Here is a 19,473-nt window from a genome sequence, read left to right as displayed (position 1 = left end):
ATTTTGTTACTACTGCAACACAAGACTTCTATTTCTTTTTTCTTTTTGCATTTCAATTCAAAGTATTCAGAATTCCTCAAATACTCTTAACTATTCTAAAAGCATAGAAAGCAGGATATCTGTCTATTAAGAAAGTGATAAATGTGCTCATAAAAAGTTAAAAAATAAATTATATTCATTGAAACACTCCTAAGTTAGTGATGAATATGCCAGGAAAACTTTACAAAGATAAAACAAAATCTTCAAGAAGTTTTGGGCATTACTAAATTAGTATCTCATTAATAATTATATATTTGGGTTTGTAAAAGAATATATTGGGTCTGTAAGTCATGTCACACCTACTCTTCTGGAAACTACTAATTTAATGGAGATATTTGGAATTAAGATATATCCATTTTTATCCTATAAATTAATTATTTAAAAGCAAGAGCTGGGCTAGTTTTGTTGGATTTCTTCTTTCACTATTCAATGCACTCCTACCATTTCAAAAGCAGAGCACATATCCATGTTTTCACTACAATAAATCTAAATGTACCCTTTAACTGATTTAATTAAGAGACGAGACTGGATAACAACGGGAAAAATGAGGAATGCAAGAAAATATTAATATAGAAAGCACATAATAAATAGAAATATTATGCCCCATTAAAAGTTACTCAAGAACTAAAATTCAGATACAGCCCAAAGTGATGTCAGCTATTGGCTGCAGACTCTGTGATAACAGGGACTTCCAGGCAGCTGGATCACTGGATCATGGATGTATTTCCCTAGAGAGGATCAAATATGCTCTAAGTCCCTGATAGATGCAGACATAAGGCAGTTCCTGTGCCAACTAAAACAGTCTCACAGCAATACAAGCCTTTAAATACTCTTTTGCATGAATAATATATTTTTTCTTAGGGAAGTTTATTGGAGAGTGGAGTTTTTGATGGACAGAAATGCCTCATGAAGGAAGCTGGAAATAGTTGCATGGATATCAAAATAAAAAAGCAATTTAAGAGAATTTTTTCTCCCTTCTTACAGCTAAAGCTGATCTAAAATCACAATTAGGCCTAGGGCTCATTATGCTTTGGACCATAATTCTGACACATACTGGGCAGTAATGTCAGTGCTTATAAGAAGACAATTAATTGGGTCAGTGAGGTTTGACTTGCCAAACCACAGCCCTACTGCCCAAAATTGGCTTTTGTTCCATAAACTATGATACTAACACCAATGCACATTCATCTGAGAGGCAGCATCTTTCAATTCTTTTCAGAGAGGAAACACTCTACTGACCTCATCTCTCACTATGAAGAAAGAACCATCATTTCTCATGTCCTGTGAAACAGTAATACAGAAGAAGCTGCTGTCAAAGGAGCCTGTAATGCCATCCTATATTTGCCAGTGTACATTTCTCTTCTTTGAGAATACAGCTAAGATTGCACACAAATTCATGTTCCTTTTTCCTTTCTTGGTCCCTGTCATTATTACTTAATCTATATGAAAGAATCTATAACAAAGACATCTCAAAGAAAGAAATTAGAAATTAGACTGCTTGGAAAATATGCTGAATGGTTTTCCAATAAAAGTATTAGCTCAAATTCAAATAGATTTTTTGTAAAAATTAACAAACCAACACAAACAAACTTACTTTCTTGGAATTTCTGTGATAATGATTATTTTTAGAAAAAATTTCAGCAATAGATAATATCTATATACCAGCTGCAACCTATAAGACTAAAAAAGCTTTTGCCAATCCGAGACCTGTTTTAAATGCCAAATTGAGAGGAAATATCTCTCCTACCTCCAAACAGTTGCTTCTGTTTAATATTTCCACAGTTAATAACATTTATTACAATGTTTGCATGGGGACCAGAAATAGACATGTTTTTCCTTTAAAGAACAGAAGTGTTGAAGAAAATGTATTTACTCAAATTTCATATTTTTTTCTCTGTCATTCTATTTTTTTCTGTTTTAAAAATTTTTTTACAAAGAATGAGAAGCTTGCAAATGGCTAAAAAGATAAGCTGTTTTGAAAGGAATCTCATTCTAAGGCCATTGTCCTGCATAGTCTCTTTCCAAAGTATGTTGTTTGGTTAATTAATCAGCTCATGTCATGTTTTAAAAAGCTTATTTATTTAACTAGGTATTGAGAAGAAAATTTAAAAAGATCAGTCTCTTTTTAAAGGCAATAGAGTGCTACTCTAGTTTGATTATATTCTGGTCCATCAGGTGAACACAGTTCTATTCTGATAAATGCAGATTTATTTCAGTGAAATCATGAGAGAACAGAGAAAAACAATTTTATTTTCGTAATTCTTATTTTTCTGGGAGCTCACTCTAAACAAGGCAGCAGTGCTGTATTGAAAACTCAGGAAGGAACTTTAGCCTACTTTATTATCCAGACAATGCCTACTGGGTAAATAAAGTTGCATCCACCTACTGTGTAGCTCTGCATGTTTCACAGGTGTGCTCTTCTATGTCTGCAATTATGAAACTCAGAGCAGTATTAATTAAAAACATTTTATTTTTTAAATAGCTAGTTAAAAAAAAGTCATTCTATAAATCATTCATGGTGACTGATGCATTCCTCTGATGTCCAAAGGCTGTTTGGCACATCATAAAATTATGAAACAAGCTGGAATTACAGAATCTGAAGGGAATATCTGAAGATTTTTCTGTCTCTCAGAATGTGATCAGAAGAGTTTGTGACCGGGAAGGCAAGCACACTAAGTGTTGCATGCCTCTATTTGTAATAAAGAAATTGGAAAATGTGTTTGAGAACATTTTCTGCATTTTACTGAGTATGAAGCTAAAGATCGGTCCCAGCAGTGCCACACCCAACCTGTCTTCTGCTTACTAGAAAAATCTAGATTAGCTGGAAATGAGCAGCTCTTAACCTGCCAACACCACTCCAAGAGGTTTGACAGTTACAGGCAACCATGTATTGTGCAGTTTTCACTGCCAGTTTGATATTTTCCTGGTTTAGAAGCACTGGAAGCTTTAGACAGAAAAACAATTCCCAAGTGGGTGCTGCTGCAAAGCATTTTGCACAGCTCCTCTTCAAGGAGCAGGGCTGTGGGCAGCCTGAGATCCTGCAGGGAGGGAGACTGGTAGCAGCACAGGAAAATTTCAGCTGACCATTATGGAAAATTCCAGTGTCTGCCTGGGCTCCCAGAGCAAAGTTCAGTGTTGAATTTTGCAGCAGGTTTGATGAGATAGGAGCTTTAGAAGTGCAATGCTGCCATGAACTTAAAAGCGATGGCTTGAAATTTGGGCAGGGTACTGACAGCAGAGTGCGAGTGTCCTTTCCTTTCACATTTTGGGACAGGCAGAACAGGCAACACTGATTTCTGCTGTTAGCTGGTGGGGTTCTGTTTCTTTGTTTTGAAGTAATACTGCCTTTCTGAGCGCAAATACTGATTTTTTTACCCTATCAATTGCTATTTGAAAAAAATTATCTATGATTGAAGAAAAAAGTACTTGGTTTCATGACAACTGTCTCCAATTCAATTTTAAATGTCCAAAATACTATTTGAAATTAGAAAAATATTCAGAGAATACTAAGTGAAATCTGGGATCCTGACAGACCAATGATGAACTTCAAATGCAAAGAGCAAAGAATCACCTTCTATTCGGGACATTGTCAAGAGTTAGTGCACACACTAATACTGATACCTGCTGCTGGACTGTGTGGCTGCAAAATATGGCTGGGCTGAAGGAATCTTGTAGTGACATAAGAGAATATCACAGCTATTTTCATAGAATCATAGTATCACAGAATTGCTTAGGTTCAAAAAGATGTTTAAGTTGGACTTGATGCTTAAATTCATAAAGCCCAACAGCTAAAAATGCTGTTAAACAAATATTAAATCTGACACAGGGCACAAGCTGAGCAGAAAACATCATAGTCCTTGAACATAAAAGTTTGCAGTTTAGCCCAACTCTGCCTGATCCCCAGGCAGATCACCATCTAGGAGTAATTTGGGTATCTCCCTAAGTAGGGATCAATACATTTAAATTAAATTCTAATTCAGGTAATGCAATTTTCTTCTTTTCTATGTGAAAAACAAACAAACAAACCAACCGAATTTGAATCTGGGCAACACTTCAGTAAACATCTTGATTTGCCATTCAAGAGTTATTTTTTTCCATTTCTAAATCAGCCGCAGGCAAACTATTGAAAGATGTCTAGAAATCAGACAGAGACCATTTAATTTCAAATGAAGTTTTTTATCCTGAGTAGCAAAGAATCATGATGTCATGAACCAAATTCTTTATCTACAAACCAGAGCAGAGAGGTTTCTTCATCCTCTCTGTACTTTAATGTACTTTTGGACTCTGCCCAATAGTGAGGCTGGCAGTGCAACCTCCAAAACCATCCAAGACTCATCTTCTCTGAGATGACCCAAGATGGTGCCAGTTATTGGTGACTGTAATGTCATTTTCTGTGATGTAGACATGGTCAGACAGGAATCACAATGAGATATTAATTTATTAACAGGAATTTTGTGTGGTTTTGTCCCTCTTCTCATGAATCTATTACAGATGACTGAGAGATTAAGAGAGATTTTGAGTTCTGAGACTTTGAATTCATCAGCAGTGAAACTATTATTACTTTTGTAAAAATATCTCCAAACCTGGAACTGTCTAAACACACCCAGAAAGCTCCTGCCTATGACTGCTCTTGTAATGCAGTATTGCAGTAGCTGTTTAGAATGTGGTTTTATTTATTTTGTTGGTAAGCTTGTTTTCAAGAATGACTGCCAGACAGGGGTGACATTTCAGACTCCAGCAAGTGTCACAAAAATCATCATTTGATGGAACTACTATGCAAGTAACAAAATTATGTCATTCAGAAAAAAGACTTTGTGAACATTGTGATCTTTCAGGCAGCACATCCTAATAGTTAATTCCCACAAGTACTACTAAGAGTTTTTGAGTCATTTGCTGCAATATCTACCTCTCTAACGTTTCCTCCTCCCACATTTCTTTACTTCCACACAGTCTAAGTTCTTAATTATATTTTTTTCATTTACTTATGCATTCATATTTCATTGAACATTATGATTTTGCTCTGAAAAAAAAGAGATTCAAATAATTGTATTCAATTTTTCCTGTATTAGGCACAGATACATTTTCCAGAATGAAATCTGGGGAATAGCAAGCAATTTTATAGGCTTGATTTCTAATGTAACCATTCACTTCTTTACAGATGACATATGAAAAAAAGATTAGAAGAATTCTAAATGCTTGTCTAGTTGTCAAGCTGCCTCAGACTCACAATTTCAACATTTACAGCCTGCACTCTAACCTGTTTAACAATGCTTGGTGAAGTTCCAAGCATGTGGATCAAGTCTCAAAGGACAATCAAGGTTATTTAAAAGCAATTTGGTATGTGGATGCAAAAGTCCCACCTTAAATTTAGCAGACAAAACTAAAGGTATTTCTGATTTTTCCTAGCTAAGGTGTTCTGCTTTTACTCAGTGCAGCAGGAGGAGGAGAGTTTACAAGCTGCGACAGATTACTTGTATAATAAATACATATTAAACATTAATTTAGTTTTTTACAAACCTATTCCAATATTCTTCATGCATTTATATTTCAATATTGTTTACCATTTGTGCATAAGATGCAAAGATATCCCTCAAATGTCTGTATAGGTAGCTAACATAACCTTAGGGAGGGAGAAAAACAGGTTTATATATTTGACAGTGTTGTTTACTTTGCTATAATGCCATTTCCAGAATAAAAGCAACAAAGCAAGTAAAGGAACATCATGCAGTGGATTATGTAGTAATAGCTTCAAAGGCAATTTGGAGCCTCTCACTTTCTATATTCCTTAGAATGAGCACAATTATAAAGGTTTTCAAACAGGAAAGGCTGCATGCTGCAGTTGAAGTATTTCATGATGACAGGTAAAGGCAAAGCTGACAGGTAAAGGCAAAGCTCTTCAACGTATTTCATCTAAATTCTAAAATGATTTTGAGAGCTACCCTTTGGAGAAGGAGAGGGAAATCATGATTTTTTAAACAAGTAAAGGATGTCTAGATTTATTTTTGCCTGATGTTTTCACTGTATCATTCTATACAAACTTGGGCAGAAAACTTTCATGAAAGCATCATTTAAGTGAGATTCAGGTACAGTACATTTATCACCAGCTAATTTAAACAGAAATGTGTAATGCAAAAGTTTAACTAAAAATCTATCACTTTTGAACTTCTCTGCAGTTAGCATCTAAATACTTATAACTTAAACTGAACAAATCTTGTATAACAGTTATACAGCCCACTGGTACATAAATGATAAATTAAAAACCTTACATAACCTTATTTTTTAACAGAAATTAGAAACAAAATTCAGTGTGATAGCTATTACAATCCTAATGAAAATTAAAATATTCAATTTTAAAAAATCCATTTCATAGTTTAAATAATGACAAATATTCTCTATCATAGCTGTAGCTGTATTTTACTCTTCACAATTATTCATATCTTTAATTACTTTTCACAGTGGTTTGTCTTGTTTTTCTCTCCCTCTGCTATTTCGTTTTATAAATCAGTTGTACAGAGTAAAAAGAAATCTAAGCATATTCATTCCACTTCTATTGTTTTCTTTAATGGAATGTCAACAACTATTCCAGTTCTGAAGAGCTCCATTGTACCATGGAGTGTTGAAGCCAACAGAGGGTTTTAAAAGCTGTGATTATAGCAGCCATTCATGATGACAGATACAACTGTATTCATTTAAATATATTCAGAACTTCTGACTACCCCAACAATCTTTAGTGTCAATACTATCTTGTGAAAATCCCACAGTAGGGAAAATCATAGTTGCATTTACATTGGGCTTCCTGTAGTAAAAAATAAATCACCGTCTTTTCTACATGTACTTTTCCTATCTCTACTGGTGGAAGCCTCTTACTCCTTCTGTATTTGCATATTCATTTTCTCCTGTACACCACAAATGTGTTGCAGTCTTCCCAGGCTCCCAGTGCAGAGTAGAAAGAAATATATGTATGTCTTAAATAAATGTTCTGTCCACAGCTATTCTGTTGCCTTGGTTTGAATTCACAGCTACTCTTCTCCTGCACCCGGCAAAACCATCATGTTATTCAGGAAAAAGAGTTGGTGTATTAATTACAATAGGAATTAATAGTATGCCTCTTATTTCATAGAAGAACTTCCTAAAAACACAGCAGGATTTAAAATCATCTTTCTTTTGTTAAAAGTGCATTTTCCTTCCAGGGCAGAAAGTTCCATATATTTCTTAAATGATGTGTTACTCAAAATTTGGTAAAGGTCACATGCAGCTAAGCATTATTAAAAGTTGTTGTTTTTTTTTTCTCCTCACAAAACAAACAAACAAAAAACCACAAAAGCAACCTGTGTATTCCTCTCCTCTCTTCTTGAGATTTCTTTCTGTCGGTAGGCAGCAAACTCCATTCAAATTTAATGAACGGGGTGTGTGCATGTGTTTAATTAAAACACTTGAATATTTATAATTAAAAGTAGAAGAGATAAAACTGATTTTAATATAATATGACTATTGTTTTTATTAGAGGTAAAATAGGTTAAAAAAATCACCAAATGTGTCTTAGCTGTAGATGAGTACACTTTTCACCCTCTTTCAAACTTTTAACATAACAGCCCACGAATCCAGTACAAGCGATTTTTTTCTTTTCTCAAAATCCCTTACAGATTAGAGGTTTAGCACTTGGTTAGCTTCTCTTTCAATGGCTGAAATGGCAGAAAAAAAAATTTCTGTCCTAACTTGCTGACAATGCTAAAAGGCCTCTAAAAGAATAAATACCCTTTTTTCTACGCGTGTTGAAGGTACAATCCACATCCTGAAAATGGAACAGTAGTTCAGTTAATTTAACTAGATGTTATCAATTGCCATAAACAAACAAGAATTAAGACCACCTCCAATTCAGTTTTTGAATCAGAATTGCATTTCTTACTCTACTAATTTTATTTCCTCTTCCATAATATACATGAGCAGGAGCTACAAGGACCTTCCACACATGTAGTTATTCATTCTGCAACAATTAACTTATTAAAAAACCCTCCTTTCGGCCCACAAAATCCTTTTAAGATTACAGAAGTAAATTTTTCATTTTTCTGTTGACTCTGTATAGTATTTTTAATCAAGTTAATGCAAGTTTTCTGCCCTTTGGTACTCTGAAGCACTCAGTTTAATAAGGGAACTAGATCAGCTCATATTTTCTTAGAAGAGTGACTTTGCCATACATTCAGAAGTGGAAAGAAAACTTTCAAGTCGTGAAAGTCTTTTAATTTGGCCTGTAAGGCTCAACCCTCCCATAATTTATCTTGTTTGGATTTGTTTTCTTTTTTAATACAGTGGCATTTTTAAGGACTACTGTTTTCAAAGGACAGATTATAAAAAACCAATAGTGACAGTTATCACGTGTCTTATGGAACTATAAAGTAAAAATAGAATCCTGAACTTGTATTTATAATATTTTATTCCAATTTATTTATACTATAGTCTAAAGTAAGACACCTTCAGTGCTTTATGCTCTCTGCCCAGCCCCTAGCAGGCAGTTCTACCTGTATGTCTTTCGAGTAGAGTCTGTAAATCCTTGTTCTCTCAGCTTTATGTGCATATCAAAACTACTCTGACAGATCACAAAGATGTTTTTGAACCACATAAACAAGAAGACATCTAGAGCAGAACAGTACAGACATTAGCTTTTGAAAATACGAGATGTAATCTGCCAACTACCATTTATAATATATAAGTATAAGACATTACAGAATACGTGCAAAAGCATTTTGAAATGTCCTTGACTTTTCAAAAGCCAGACTAGATCTTTCAAGCATTTTTCTTCAGTCTTTGGAGGTTCTCTTAGTAAGAGGAATAGCTGCATAGGGCTATTTCCTATGTAAGAGTTCAGTTTTTTATTTGTGGATGAGAATAGGAAAAACAATAAATGCTTTTCCTTGTGCTTCCTCATAATGCTTTTTCATAATCTCCACTAAACGTCACATTATCCATATTTTGCAAGTGTCTTTTCTTCCTAAATCTCTATTCCTGCCCTCCCATTCATCCTAATAAACTGTCACTGCTCATATGTAAGCAAAAAGTCTAGACAGGGCTAGCTGTATGAAAATGACAAACAGCTCACCTAGCCTTAATTTTTCGTTTTTCCTGATGGTGTCAGAGTAGCTCCTCAGAAAACTGAATTTACTCATAAAAATCTAGATATTAAATTAAAAGAATAAAAAAGCATATGCAACCCACACAAACGAGTGAACCTATTTCTATTTAAATGAGCTTATCACAATGCATTTTTTGCCCTTTGCCTCTTTATTCATGAGTGACTTCTTGAATTCTGAACGCCAGCTCAAAAACTCCGAAAAACCAATGGAATTGCTTTGAAGGAACAAAACACCTGAAAATTCAAAACAGGACATCAGCAAGGCTCTGCTGCTGCATGGAGGGGTGGCTGCTGGGCTGGAGGCTGTGGCCAGGTGGGAAGGTGCTCACTTTGGCCCCACAGGAGCAGTGGCCCTTGCTCCCTCCATCTCAGGGGATTATTTTTCTGCTGCCTTTCTTCCCAAGATTTGGCTCTTCCACTGCCACTACCCACATTTCGCCCAGGGCGGGATGGGCAGATGGGAGGTTTGCTGGAGGGCAGGAACAGCCAGAGCAGTGTTTGTGGGGAGGCAGAGTGACCCCTCAAAGGTTCCTCCTGATGCTGCACCTCTTAGATGTGACACCAAGACCCAAAATGCGTCGCTGGGGCAGGCAGGGCAAAGAGGCTTTGAGAGAGAATGGCTTGGGCCACTGAAATCACAAAGTGAGAGGCAATTACAAAGACACGTGCATTTTCATTTCAGTGAAAATGCAAGGAGTCAGAGGGTCTAACCAGTTCATGTTAGAACAGGCCCAGCACAGGATGCCATAAGGCAGCTGGTACTGGGGCTCTAGTGCCAGGCTCAAAGCTCTGGAGGAACCAGATGTTCATGGCAAGTTGCACTTCTCACTTGGATGTGCACGGAAGACACAAGGTTTCCTGGCAGAGCTATACCACAAGAAAACAAAAATCACCTCTCTCCTCAGTTCTTTACTCAGCTGGGCATTAGAGACTATTGACAGGAACATAAAAAATGCCCTGTTAGAAGATGTGTGTAAGTACTGAACAGAAATAGGAGCTTAACATAAATTTTCCATCTCTACACTGAAGCGTCGTAACCCACCTACTTTATAATAAAACATTTATTCTGTTTACTGCAGCTCTCAAGCCAAAACCATTGTTTTCAAAGAGGACTCATTTTTCTTTATATTTAGTTTGCTCTGAATTGAGAATAGTGAAGCATAAAAGGAAAGCTTCCAGTTGTCTTGTAGTCACAATCATCACTTTCAAATAAAATTCAAAATGAAAAAGGGAAACTCAGTGTAACACAAGTAACACGCTGCAGCACAGTTTATTCTAACTGCCAAAATTAATCAAAACAGAAATATTTTTAATAAAAAACCCTATACTTATTTTTCACACTGCAGCTAGCTTAAAGAAATGCATGCTGTGATTCCATCCTAAGAAAACTTAAATACCATGAAAAATAATAACAGTGATGTTTCCTTAGGCATACCAAGGTAAAAGCAATAGATTTTATTAGACCAACTGGTACATTAAGCCCCTGAGATTTAAAGACAGCCTTGTACATCCAAAAGCTTGTGCTTTTTTTTTCCTCAGCTGTACATCTTGTTTAAAAAACAAATAATATTTCTACTACAGATTTGTACTTGTCTGCTTTGAAAAGCTGACATGAAATTTTATAAGAAGAAAATATAATGTAGAGCCAGCTTGCCATTTCCAAAGGTTATAACCATAACAGTCATGAAACCTTAGAGTAGAATTCATGTGATTTAGATGCCTATATTATAAATTTACATTTAAGTTTGTCAACTAAAACCTTGGATAGTCAAGAGATGGAAGTGGAATTCTATAAAACTCAGCTCATCTGATGTTCCACGCATTGACATAAAGAGGATATCAGTCACATCACAGAATTGCCAGGAGGAGCAGCAGCTCATATGCCAGTGGGTATAAATATTAAACTTAGGCGAGAGGAGTCTTACCTCTAGGGGAAAAGAGCACACAACAGGTCATGTATGCACCATAAATAAACCTTCCACAACTTGAGTAAAATTATGCTGTGGGACTAGTAGCTCCACAAAGGGCTTGTTAAGGGCTGGAAATGTTCGTTGTCATATCAAGTGTCTGGAGAAATATAATCCTCTTGTTGAACATGGGAAGAATGCAGTGAGGTGAAACAGAATGATTTAGAAAAGGGGAAAACTCACGGGCATCTTTCTACTCTAGTTCTTCCATCTTCACTTGGTTTAAAGAATGTGGAGGAAATTCACTGATATATATCACTCCTCAGTCATATTTCTATAAAGTTATATCTAATATTTTAAAATTAATCCTGTTCTAGGTGTGAACATAATACTCCAAAGCAAAAGGAAAAACTGCATTATAGAAATGGAAAAAATGAAATTGCTGCTTTTAATTTCTTTCACACTCAAACAATTATTATGTGTTATCACATTCACACAGAGAAAAAAAAAAGCTGGTGAAATTGTTTTCCTACATTAAGCTCTCACATAGATAAGTAAAGCATCAGAAGTTAAATTCTTACACAATTTTGATGTAGTAATTTCTATTCCCTTTAACATATCTTTAAGTTTTAAACTTTTCAGATAAAGTACCCTAGAGTTATTTCTCTTGACTGCTTAATTTTAGTTCTCTTTCTACAGTAAGTCAGTAGGTGTTTTACCCAAATTTATTCCAGTAAGGATTGAAATGTACTGTTTACAAAAGTGAATACACTAGGAGGAACTATAGTTTCAGACATTCAGAATTAAAATTTGCACTTTATAGTCATGTAGAAATAGATGGGTAGATTTTTCCTTTTTATTACGGTAAAAAAAAATCTCTTGTTCATCCTGTTTTGGAGGATCACTATGCAGCTACCATGCATTTTGCCTCTTCCTAAAGCATGAAGAAAGCATATTTAAATTACCTTTATAAAATGGTTTCATTCATTAATTGGAAAAAATTGCATGACAGAATAACCAATAAAACATCAGGGTGATTTGCAGAGCTGGATTTTTTAAAAATTGATTTCAATTTTTAAAATTAACATAAGTTCTGATCTTTCATAACCAGAAAGTCAAAAGACAAAATATTGACTCTTTAAGTCAGTGGGCAAATGGACACCAATCTCAGAGAAACTAAGATTTCAGTCTTGATTTACACTTGTAATGATAGAATTCTGTCACATTCACATTTTCTGAAAAATCCCTTCGGCCAGGATTTTTCTCCTGGGAAGCTGAGAAGTCTCAGAGAAAAATGAAAACAATAATTATCTCAGTTGCTTCTCCTCTATTTTGCTCATGGAGAATGTGTTTGGAGATTGTTAATCCAACAGGTGATCATTTAATTGGTTTCTAGTGTGAGTGTTTTCGCTCGTTGGCCAATCAGGGCCAAGCTGTGTCGGGACTCTGGAGAGAGTCAGGAGTTTTTATTATTCTCGTTTTAGCCTTCTGTAAGTATCCTTTCTGTATTCTTTAGTATAGTTTAGTATAGCATTCTTTAATATAATATAGTATAATAAAATAATAAATTAGCCTTCTGAGAACATGGCGTCAGATTCATCATTCCTTCCTTCTTGCCAGGGGGATCCTTGTAAATACAATAGAATTCCAAGTAAAACTTGTTTCTTAAATTTGGTATGCACTGTTTTCCTATTGTTTATATACTGTAAACAATAGAATGTTTTGGGTAATTTATTAATACTTTGAGACAACAGCATGAAAAAAGCCTTTTTTTCCCTTGGAGTGTTGGTGAATGGAAGATGACAATATTTCGGAGGATGTCAATACTCTTTAAGAGAAGTTACGCTTTTCATATAGTGGAACATATATTAGATACCTTCTAGATGATTTTGACGCTACTATTCTATTAACACGCATGTCTCCATGGGATATTGCTGCAGTCAAAATGAGCTGTCTTTCCTTTTCTTCTGTAAAAAAAAATTTTCTGCTTTTAAAAACAATTGCAATGATTCCAGGTACATGTATTGTCTGGAATTTCTCTTTGAACATATGTATTAACAACATAACTTTGCTTAGAAGCTCTGAGTTTAGGTTGCCTAAACCATTTGAAAGACACTGAAAGCATTGGAAAAATCATCTCTATTTTAAACCTAAATATTTAGTCAGTCTAATTGTGTATAGACTGTTTTTAAGAATGTGTACAGATTGTTTTTAGGATGGGGACAACACAAGGTCTTTATGCTATTGTACTCGTACATTTCATACTCTGGTTTATTAAAGTACCATCCTGGAAGACTCTACTGTACATATAAATTATCTAAAGCAGTATACGAAAAGCTTTGGAAATGACAAATGCTCAGTTAGGACAGTATAGGTGGATTTAACATACTCTAGGGGAATGTAAAAGTAAAATGAAGTCTTCAGATTCCATAGCAATAACGTGAAACATTAACATTCAGTGTAATCTACTTTTTCAAAGGTTGTTTAACAAGCATCTTGGGTGCCTTAACAACAGATTTATTTAATTTTGTGAGATATTATTGAACTACAAGTTTATAAGTCTTTTATATTTTTAGTAGTCACTAGCACTTTTTTGTTATAAACTTTTGTCTGCGAATTCTTTCTCTCTGTAGAATTCATCTTAACAATTTCACTACACTAAACTGAAACAATGATCCTGGTAACAACATCCATTTTCATTGGTTTTATTTCAGTATTCTCCTATGACTCATGAAGAAAGGAAAATTGACTCACACAAACAAACTTCTATTTTGGAAATGTCATTTCCTTATTTTTTTCCCCTCACCTGATGTAGAAAACCAACTTTTTTGACTTATTATTTTACATTAGTCTTTAACTTTACACACAAAGCCAAAATTGAAGAAAAAATATATTCAGGAAAAAGTAGTATCAATTTAAAAATATATCAGGTTTATAATAACACTTAGAAATAAAGAAAATTGTTGTAAATTTAACAACAGTATGCACAGTAATGCACTGCACCTCTTGCATAATATCTAATTTGCTAATTTAAGTGGAATTCTTCATTGAGATGATGGACTAAGATTTCTTCTATTTCTTACCAATTACTGAAACATCCCCCTCACTTTTACTGTCACTGTATTGTCCACAGGGAGTACAGGGCTCCAGCAGAAATCATGACTGCATCATCAACTACTATTGGCCACATCCTGGAGGACTTTTGGTAAATAACAGAAAGAGAGAAGTATCCTGTGCATGAAATTGGACATTGTCCAGAATGATGAGCACACAAACATATCACCCAAAGGGAACAAATTATTCATCAGGTCTTTATTCATCTGACCACCCTGCTTTGCCTACTTCTTTGAATTACTTTCTAGAGGATCTTCTCTCTACCCTAACCATGATAGGAATAAATTCTAATAATTAAGTCTGGTCTTTGTGAGCAGCATATGACAAAGGGAGGAATGTCAAAAGGTCACCAGAAGCAAGGTTGAAAATCTGGAATTGTTTCTCACTTTAACTTTTGCATCTCTTTGCCAAAGTGCTGAAGCTGGTTTTCTAATTCATCATTGCAATTTATAACACAGAGTACATGACATCATCTTCACTTCCTTTGAAGTAAAATACATAAAGCTTTGCTCATTGCTGTTTTCATAAGCCTGCTTTTGAATGACACTCTAAACCCATTTACAATAAATATGTAAAATAAAAATTTATAGAGAACATTTTATCCAACATCAACGTAATGTTTTGATTATTATTACTCAAATACACACAGGAAATTAATTTAGATCCTTGTTTTCAGGTGCATTAAAATGATTGCACATAAAATGATTGCAAATCACTCATTTCTAATTTACACAAAAAAAATCGTCCTACTGTTCAGCCATAACTGTGTTAAACCTACAGGATTTTATGCATTTTAAAATGCTAGGTTAGTATTTTGAACATTCTGCTTTCATAATGAGTCTATTGTTTGCTTTATATTTTATTAGTCTTTGCACAGAATAATGGTAAATAGAACTTCTATCTGAGTATGTTCTGGAATTGAATTAAATTAATGATGAGCCAAAGGAATGAACATCAGCTCTGATAATTATTGGGATCAGCCAAATCAAGCAGTCACTGGGTGCATTCAATATGGTTCATACCAGTCATTAACTTCAGAAACCAAGCAGAGTCTGTGCTAAATCTCTAAATGCTTGGAAAACAACTCTCTTTGTTCTTTACTACTTTTCTCACCTAGCACCTGCTAAAAATAAAGAGGAACATACTTATGGCAGCACCTCTCTGCATTCTGATGTATTGAATGTGAAAGAGCAGCACACCTGGAAGGAATTGAAGCCAATTTTTTTGGGGGAAAAATGGTGAACATTTTGTCTTACACAGTTAAAGTACAGACCACTTAAAGCTGGCTATAACCTTCAAAGTATGTGTGCATGTGTGTCCTCTTTCAGGATTTTTTTTGTTTGTTTTTTATTCACAATATATGGTGGCTAGCTGTATATAGAAGATTAAAATGTTTTGAGCTGTGAGGCTAGGTATTTAATTTAATCATAATTATTTCTTCATACTATTTATTTTTACAGTGATCTTTTCATCTCTAAAAATACATACATACATGTAGTCATTTAGGATTTCCCATTATGCTAATGAGGACTAAATCTGTCAGAAAGCAAAAGAGACAAAGCTTATTCAATATGACCCAAACTTTTAACAGCACTAAGAGTTGACTACAGTATAACTAAATGAGAAAGAATGCATTCCTTTTTTATTGCCTAAGAAAATCTAAAGATGAAAAAAGTCATGGGTTGAAGACAGAAAAGTGTAAACTGGCACTTTGAAGATTATTGCAGAAATTTGATAAACCAAGCAGGCTGAATTTAAATAATAAAAAAATTACTCTGTCAATTAATTATTCCTATAGCTTGATTGTAAACATGCTGGAATCTGTAAATCTAAAACTTTGCTCATTCCAGCAGGAATTGTTTCCAAGGGAACTTCTCAGGGTCTAATCACTGAATAAAGAAAACAAAGGGTATCTCTGAGGAAAGGCTTCAGGATTAAGGACCTACTGATTATTTCTGGTTCCATCTGCAAAGTTTTCTTACTTCTGACAGAATGGAAAAAAGTATTCTAATATTTAAAACTAAAACAAAATAAGTAAAGTCCCAACTGCAAGGCTGATAGGGTCTGTTTTTTTATGATGTTCATGATGGAGAACTATATGCTATTGCAGTGGGAACGGGTACATTCTCTCTGACACAGGCTGGACTTCATTTGACCTGAAGGAAACCCTTCAAAAGAAGAAAGAGTTTGCAAATGAATTAGTACTACAGGTAAAAAAAACCCCAATAGTTGTTAAACCTAAAATTTAAATAAAATAAATCACCAAAAGTATTTTTGACCCATGTTGTGCACTACGACTAAATTAACACTGTACCTTTCTAATAGGATTCTTTCCCAATACTCAAAACATTCTTAATTAATTATGTCAGAGACAGCAGGAATGCCTTAATTAAAATTCCACATATAAAAGAAAACTTGCTAATCTGAACTATAAAAGCCTACAAATGACTTTGTACATTGCAGGACATTGTAGAATGTGTAACTGCATAACCAAAACCCAAAAAACCTACCAATTATGCTTTTTATGTGAATATTTTGATTAGTTACAAGTTAAGATAATCAGTATATAGTTTTTGTTTTGAAAAACAGGGAATTTATAGTTCCCATCTCAGAACAATAAAGAAATTGATTCAAATCACTCATATGTTTTCAGCATGAGACAAAGATCTTCAAAATATTTAAAAATGTTTCCATTAAGACCAAAAAAAAAAAAAAAAAAAAAAACAAAACAACAACAACAAAAAAGTAAGCCATGAAATAGTTGTTACTCTAAAGGTGTATTATAAAGGTGTACCCAAGGTGACATTGAGTGCTTATAATTTAGGCTAAGAAGCGGCAATTTCTTTTCTCATTTTTTTAAACAGAAAGGAAATTATCTTTCTCCATGGCTTAGGGGTTTTCAACTGCTATACTTAGATGAGATGGATACTGCCTATTAAGTGAGTTTGATCTTTTTCTAAATGTGTGGATTCCCTTCCTATTTTTCAACTTTAATGATAAATCAGAATACGAGCCATTCCATGTTTCACTATGAGGCACACAGATATTTAACATCTAAAGCAGGGAGTTTATAACATGAATATACAACACCAGTATTGAAAATAACATGTTTATAATTGCATCCATAGTTAATGGTCTGTAAGAGCAGCAGGTTTCCCTAAAGGAGACAGCAATTCTGACAGAACACATTGTGTGGGAGAAAGGAAGGGAATCCTTAAGTGGTGACTGTCCACAGTTGCCCAGAGAGAAGAGGTGGTGAGGAACAGGTGTAAAAATTTAGTACTATGACTAAATCTATCTGCTTGTTCTGTTTATTCATATAATATTATAAAGATTTTATGGAGTTTGCTAATTTGGAGGTTGTCCTTAAATCTGCTGGGGTTTGCAGAGGTGGAAATTGAACAGTTCCCTCCCTATGAATTAATTCATTTTTAGCACATCAAAATCAGCCAAGTCTCTTTCTGTCTTTGTCTAGTTAAATATTAAATACTGAACTCCTACCTAAACTACAAGTGATGAATTACATTTTTTTAAAACTATTCCTACAAATAGTAACATGAATCTGATTCCAATGCTTCTTTTCTTTTTCTTTTCTGTCAGTCTGAACTTGTTGAAATACTGCTGTGCAGTGGAGCACCAACCAAAAGGACAGAAGGCATCACTTAAAAACACAGTAAATATGTACTTTTGAAATCCAGGTATCAAATATTGCAAAAGATAATTGAGATTATTCTGGTATAAATCACACACTTGAAGAATCTTTCTCTGCTTTCTTTATATCAGAGTCAATCAAACAGAATACATGGGTGTTTATTGTGAGGTTAATCACTTGACAGTAATTGCCTATCTGTACTGACGAAACAAATCAATGTTGTACAACAACAAAGAAATCCTGGTTATTGAGTTTAAATAAATATGATTGATTACTTGAATCTCCCAAAACAACATAAACAGTATGATTTCCAGACACATCCAACAGTGTAAAATTGCATTCCTTAATTGACCATAATTTCTGTTAATGTCGAGGGAAAATGGGTTACAGTGAATGAGAAAACAAACTTTTTACCATTAAAGAAAACTGTTGCAATTCAACCTAATGCTTAACATAGGTGTGTTACAAGTTATTGCTGTGCCTCATATTTATGTATTAGATACAAGAAAAGGATTAAGAACAACCCACATAATTATTCTGGAAGACTTTTTTTTTGTTTACTATATATTTTGAACGTGCAAGAACTTATACACACAATCCTCTTTGTCAACCATAAGGATCTATTTCACCTCTAATTTGTCAGAAAAGTCCTCCTTCTGCCTTCTTTTAGGAAATATATTGTGAAACTATAGAGCATTACATATATCAGGATGCACCTGCCTAACATTGTAATCCTATAATTGTAAAAGCTCATAGTTACCTTACATGTATGTTCAGCTATATGTTTTACATAATTGTAAAATGGAGGTTAAAGGTCTGGTGAGGAATTGAAAATTCAATGGACCATTCTTCACATTGCTCTGCTGCTGTGGATGCAACTATTACAGCATATATTTTGCTTTAATTCATAATGGATTTTAAATATTGATGTGGTAGTTTTAAAAGCAGGTAATATTAAATGCATCTTATGCAATTGCTGTTTGCTGAATTATAGAGTTTATTCATGTAACATAATTACTATGTGGAACTTAATACTTCAAAATGTTTTCAAAGCCAAGACTAAATGGATTAAAAAAATAATCAGATGAATGAAAAATAGATTAATTGGTAACTACAGTGCATGATGATTGAGATCAGGAAGTTCTTGAACTATAAACTAGAGAAAGTGGGGAGAGAATAACAGAGGAAAAATGCTCCTGTCCCTCATCATGCACTGCTCAACACTTGAAATGGTCTCACTGGGACAGAGCTACTGCTCTTGGGTTGTGGCTACAGCTGTTCTCATGTCCAAAGACAATTAGAGGTTGTACCATGGAGTTATAGCTACAGCTTTTTTTATGTCCCAAGTAATTTAATAGCATGACAGAATATGATAGACATTTTTTTTTCTGTAAGAGGACATGCTTTCTGAATTTACCCGTTCCTTGACCACACATTGCACTTAAAAAAAACAAACATAAAAAAAAGCTGACCACAAGCTTTTCAAACAGAGCAAAACTTACACTTGCCAAGGTATTACAGATACCACTCTGAAGTATCCAGAACAGTTTTAATGTATCAACCATTCATACCTAGACACACAGCAAAAATGTGTGCAAATGGTATGACTCAAAACCACACAACCTGAACCACAA

At 34.4% G+C, this 19,473-nt stretch overlaps 1 protein-coding gene across 1 annotated transcript in view; it reads right to left on the bottom strand.

Moving 5' to 3' along the window:
• The window catches only part of IL1RAPL1 (interleukin 1 receptor accessory protein like 1), a 669,405-nt gene that overhangs the window by 238,899 nt on the left and 411,033 nt on the right, over positions 1 to 19,473 (bottom strand). The gene's annotated exons all lie outside the window — the stretch shown is intronic.

Source organism: Ammospiza nelsoni, chromosome 2 (genome assembly GCF_027579445.1).
Source record: "Ammospiza nelsoni isolate bAmmNel1 chromosome 2, bAmmNel1.pri, whole genome shotgun sequence".
NCBI lineage: Eukaryota > Metazoa > Chordata > Aves > Passeriformes > Passerellidae > Ammospiza > Ammospiza nelsoni.
This window is presented reverse-complemented; position numbering and strand designations above follow the sequence as displayed.